Source organism: Sinohyriopsis cumingii, chromosome 8 (genome assembly GCF_028554795.1).
Source record: "Sinohyriopsis cumingii isolate HCF-2022 chromosome 8, ASM2855479v2, whole genome shotgun sequence".
NCBI classification, from domain to species: Eukaryota; Metazoa; Mollusca; class Bivalvia; order Unionida; family Unionidae; genus Sinohyriopsis; species Sinohyriopsis cumingii.
In genome coordinates, this window is record NC_142968.1 from 80,346,010 (window position 1) to 80,352,356 (window position 6,347).

Sequence of the window (6,347 nt, forward strand, 5' to 3'; positions counted from 1 at the left end):
TCCATTTTGGAGAGCAGATTTCAACCAGAGCATAAACAGTGACCACATGATTTGACATAATGGTCATTCACAGCAATGAATGTAGTATGTAATAAGGGGTTTTCCCTGAAGGTGGCACTAAGAAAACCCGCTCAAAATGGCTGATGTTTAAAGCAGGCATCAAAAGGCGCTTCCATGAGAATGGTGTAGAGACGTCAAAAAGCGCTTGTATGCAAATGGAGTAGAGGCGTCCAAAGGCACCTGTATGTGAATGGAGCAGAGGCGTCCAAAGGCTCTTGCATTAAAAAAACAAATTATTTTTTGGGGAGGGGGACATATGCAAAAACATGTAATCCGAACACAGATATGCGTAAGGCATAATTTAGTGAAAAAAGCATAATGATTAAGCCAAAAGCGTAATGGCTGGCATGTATGTGTAACCCCGCTATAGTACACTCTTTTATAACATGAATTCAGATATAACACGATCGTGGTGTGGCTCCCGAAATTTCATATACATTCATTTTTCTCGTACACAAAAAAAGAAATTCTTAAAAAATATGAAATAAAATGTAAAAAGTTTATTATCATTTTGGGGAAGGGATTGCATATGAATAATATGAATAATACAAGACGATCGTGGCATGGCTCCTGAAATTTTAAATGTATTTTTCTCGCACACAAGAATGTAGTTTTTTCTTCTTAAAAGTACAAAAAATAATGTGTAAAATTTATTCTGGGATCGCGTAGGGCTTGGTCAATGTTGCAAACTCTGATTTTTTTCCCTTATTGGCAGCAAAATATACCATCCGGTGATTTTTTTTTATTGGCGACATTGTTGGCTCTTTAAACTTGTATATACAACTTTTGTTTTGGAGTGGAGAAATTCAGAGACCCCACGAAAGGAAGCCACAGACTTGACATCAAATGCACTGAAATAATCCACTTATGTTGACATCTAGCACAAGTACAGCATGTTGAGATATCCATTTTTGGGGTGGGCGAGTTACATTTCTGGTAGTGGAGATAACAGAACAAGGTATTATCTGATAATGTATCTTTTGTTGTATTTACGTCCGCTCACTAGTAATTAATATATTTACACAGACTGACATTTGTATGTGGATGGTAAGTAAAATTCTTCTTCTTTGCATTCAGAATTAAATCCTTCAGAACACTCACATTATCTGTAGTAATCCCTGTCATCAGACCAGAACATCTGCATCTCTATCATTTGTTGACCCTTTTAAGTTTCTGACGCATGCGTGGAAGGCCGCATCACTCCGCTACCACAAATGTAAAAAAAAAATCTTACATGTTGGTCTATTCAATAAACAGGGAGGAACAGTAACTAGCAACGACCAAACGAAGGCCAATTTCTTTTTTTAAAATGTACCAAGATCAATTAGTTTGCTGAAATGTCAAAGAAAACGTTACCTCTGAAGCACCAATTGTTATAAAAACATACTAAGCAAACTGAGAGAACAAAATCAGCCTCGATCACGCAATACAATTATGTTGCCACCACAATAAGAAACAGGAATTTGTATGGATCTCCACTGTGCCCTTTAGTGGCAACTTCGATAACATATGCAAACTTCATAAAAGAAAAAAAGACTACAATCTTCAGTAAAAACAAAGAACCTTCTTCAAAGAAGTCAGTACCAAACTTAAATAAATGCAATAGAATCTGATGGATTGTTTCATTTTCCAACATGACTGGAACACGTTTACTGTGCCTCAAGTTTCCTTTTTTCAGGAAAAAAGTTTATGCTTATGAACACGACCAATGCTGACTTAAAATGCAAACTAACTGTTACCAACTGAATAGCAAATGTGCTTCATCATTCGTTACACGATCGTGCCATGTTTATCCCCTGAATCCAGACCTAAATGATCTGTGACAAAATTTATTATCTACCCCCCACAAATGTTTTTGGTCCATGCATCATTTTCAGCTAATTGACCTGGTTGTGTATAACACAGTTTAGTCTACAACACGACCAGGTTCTATGGCTCCTAACTACCATATTATAGCAAGGTCACACTGTACACAGATGTTTTCATGGACAGATGATGTTTGTTAAAACCATTTGGATCAATGATAATGATATTTCACAATGGACAATTTGAAAATAAATGTAATTTACACAGAATCATAAACAACTTCATTAGAAGAAACGCATTATTAACAATTTTTATATACGACATTGTAAAACAAGGATTCAATCACTAAACAGCCCAGTTTCAAAACTCCCCTGTGGTTTTTCGATGTCTAGTATTTTTGGCACTTCCCTTGGTAACTCGTGCCCTTGCTTATATTCTATGTTTGTGGACCCCATTGTATACAAGTTATCGAGGGAAAGGTGTACTTAGAAAACACAAAAAACAAGTTTATGTACAGTTGATCATTTGTAATCAATACGGGGTAATGGTCATGGGGAATGATTTTCATTTCAGATCAACAAATCCATCAATGTGTCGGGCATTCCAAGGTGATCTCTACTGGGAGGTGCTCAAATGCTAACCTATTACAGTGGCTACTGAAATATACAACAATTGTTGGTAGTATGGTATCAAAGTAAACCAACAACAAAATTGGTATGTAAATGTCAGAGTTCCTAAAAATGTTCAATTATTCATAAATTTAATTAAGATCTTTGTATGCCCGAGTTGTAGGAGAACACTTAATAGTTATGATTTATGATACTCTAATATTTGTAGTCAACCCCAAACATGCATAAATCTTAAATTTGTTCACCCCACCTTTAATGAATTGGCAGAGGACAGGGTTCATTACCTAGCTTTATGCTACAAATTTAAGATCCCACAATGAAACAAAACTAACAAGTTGACAATACGCCACAATAATGGGGTCCCCCAAATTTGATAAAAAACAAAAATTTGAACTGAATATAGTCATGTGTCCAATTCTGATTGCACTGTTTAACTTGTGCAGCAGATCATTTATTGGCATTGTGCTAAGCATGATTCTATGCATCAAAAGTTCAAAATAAGGGACTGCAAATGTATATGGTATGAATGGCATTTGATGACTAGCTTATTTAGAACATTAAAAGGAAAATCTTAACATTTGTTTTTGTTATCATGAAGAATTATTTCTTCCAATTACTAATTACACAGCTATGTTAACTTCCCCGGGTTTGTTTATACACATGCAAGTCAGATGAGATGCATTATGACATCGGTCATCAGAAATGTTCAAATGTGCAGTAGTTGGATGTAGCTGATGAAACGGAAATATTAAAGTGATGTACAGTTTTATTTATGTTGACAAAACTTTTATATTTTCCCCATGATGTTCTCTCATAACCGCCAAGGTAAAGGTATGACTTTTTATTTATCCCTGGCATTTTTCTGGTTATTTTCATTTCCCGTTTTCACAAGAGCGTTTTCCTTAGACATTTTTTTACAACAATTTATCAGAAGCACATGAAGACAAGATACACTTACATTATGATACATACACATACATGTGAACAATTGAATAATTTAAGTTTACTTACTGAAGGAGAGATAATGGAACACACAACATCGATAAACTTGCATTCACAAAAGAACACTACTCGACCTCTGCGCCACTTCAGGGGCATTTATCTTAAAATTCGTACACTAGTTTGGTGATACAAGTAAATCTTCTGTACGCCATTTTCTCTGTATAAATATCAACCTCTCAGCCGTATATGAAAAGTTTTAGAACTTGCAAAGAGTTTCACCTCACATGTGCTCCCATTTTGTTACCCATGCCGTGTCCTACTTTTTTACAATGGCTCAATGCCCATATGACATAAGAAAGTTACTTTTAAGGCAGTCAGTCCACCGTACTGTCGTAAAGAGATTATAGATATGAATTCGAATATAAATCATAGATTTTCTTAACATGTACGCTTGATTCCCTTCAAGTATACCTTTATAAAAACTTTCCCGCGAACTTTCTCAACTTCTCCATGGCGGCCTTGACATGTGCAGACCAATCCCAGAATTCCTTTATTTTACACCTGAACAGAACATCCTCTGTCACCGTATAGAAGATGAAACGCGAAAAGAAAACTTAAGCGAATATGTGTGCACATTTGTGGCGGTAATAATAGCGAATAGTAAGAGTTTGTGCGTAGTCCAAGTGTTGATCATCGTATATTACGTTCTGCGCAACCAGTGAAACTACAGTCAAGTACTTGCGTTGCAATTATACAAGTTTCATTACTGGAGTAGTAAGACATAGGATACAACATTCTAAGTCGGCCGTCAAAACAACTATGACGTTAAGTAATAGTTAATTTAGCGACCGATTTTTGTTGTACTAAACGCATGGTAGTAACGTTTCTTACGTCAAAGATATCAACCACATCGTTCAGGTTTTGGAAATAATAATAATAATAATAATAATAATAATAATAATAATAATAATAACAATAATAAAATAGTATTATTATTATTATTATTATTATTATTATTATTTGCATTTTGGATTGCTTATATTTCCTAAAATCTTCAGTGGATTATGTTTGTATTGGAAGAGAATCATTACGAAAGAAAGACATCCATTTTAAGACATACTCTCACCCATCGACCTATTTCGTGGACAACATCAAAACCTTACAAGATTCATGCAAATGTTTTGGCTACCGTTTTTTTATTTCTTTATAGTTACTAAGGTCACACCTCACAGTTTTCAAAAACTTTTAGTTTCTAATATATATGAGTAGTAAATGGGGATAGATTAGCGACAATGGGAATTAGCATTACAGAGACCCCTGGGTCAGATTAGCGACAATGGAAATTTAACATGGCGAAAAATCGTGGGTCAGATTAGCGACAAGGGAAATTAACATTGGAATAAATCGTGGGTCACTCTAGCGACAAGGGGAATTTAACATGGAACTATAGTGTGGGTCTGTCTAGCGACAAGGGGAAATTAACATGGGGAATAGAGTTCGGGCTTTTGGGATTTTTTTTTTTAAATTTAAATTTAAATTTAAATTTAAATTTAAATTTAAAAAAGGGGTAGGCAATGGAAAGGCTATCTCTTTTCGAGAAATATGGCTGGCCCTGAAAAGGGCCTTTGGGTTTATGTTAATGTATTCATTAACATAAATGGTACCGCATTGGTCTTCTTCTTGTCCTTAGGCTACGTCTCACTGTTGGTCCGTAAATCAGCACTCTTTTCAGGCATCCTTGTCTTTCAACGTAGATCCTACGTATCCACAGGCTGGTGTTTGTCCTGTGGACAATGGTCCACTTGGATCGGACATACATGAGCATGTCCGTCCTAAACATCATGGAAGACACAAGCGTAGAAGATTGCACATCGGTCCACATCTTGAAGCGACGAGAACAGGTGAATCAATGCAGTGAACTGCGCTTATTTATAGGTACAGGAAGGATTGAAACGGATTGAATTCATTCACCAATCCGAACACGCGTTACAAAATTCAGTCAGCTCGCATCCAATCCGAAGAGAGCAGTCTGTGACGTAAAGTGGTCTATATAGATTCGTTAGCGCTTGTGTGCAGTCAATCTATGCGACAGTGATTCAACATGACGGAAACTCAGAAAACGATCCATTGGGGTGCACCAGCAGGGGAGACTGCCCAAGGGAACCCGGACTTACTTTCAGAAGAGGTACATTGGGATTTTGTGGATTTTCTTACCTCGCAAGAATTTGTTCCGGAACCTTCGTTACCTTCTTCATTACCGCAAGTGGAGAATTTTAGACAGAGACAGAAAGAAGAACTGGAGAAATTTATGCAACGACAAAAGGAAGCGGAACAAGCTTTTCTCCTACAGCAACAGCAACAGCAACAAGAAGAGGTAAGAAAAAAACAACAGCAACAACAGCAAGAAGAAGTAGCAGCAAAGAAACAAGAGGGTGAAAATCAAACGGCTACGGTACTGTTGGACATTTTAGCGGAGTTAAGAAGTCTGAAACAAATGTATCAGACTTCTTTATCACGACCGAAGAGAATACGACCTTCCCGAGCTAAACACGCCAACCCTGTGACTAAGCCTGTCGTACCACCCTTAGTGATTTCAACCCAATCATCAGAAGTAGGCCTTGGCCGTGGCAAAGGCTTAAGGCAGTTAAAGTTGATTGGTTAAACTCACTCCTACACCATAAAGAAAAAAGGCCCTTTTCAGGGCCACCCACATTTCTCGAAAAGAAATACAATTTAAATTTGCCAATAACTCAAAAATAAACCCCACCCATTTTACCCTTATAGTACGTGTCTGTGTATGAGTGCTTGAGTGTAGCTTCTTATTTTAAAATCAAAACTCAAAGACACTTACCTTATATCATTCATGTATTCTTTTATCCATTTTTTACAATCCAATTCACAATTCACCAC

At 36.5% G+C, this 6,347-nt stretch overlaps 1 long non-coding RNA gene across 1 annotated transcript; it reads right to left on the bottom strand.

The window, feature by feature from the left end:
* Nucleotides 1-545: 545 nt before the first annotated feature.
* Nucleotides 546-3,984, bottom strand: LOC149793959 (uncharacterized). The gene is made up of 2 exons (XR_016422594.1): nt 3,909-3,984; nt 546-1,265 (listed from the first exon to the last, which is right to left on the bottom strand). It is a non-coding gene; the product is annotated as an uncharacterized LOC149793959 (long non-coding RNA).
* Between the last annotated feature and the right edge of the window lie 2,363 nt (nt 3,985-6,347).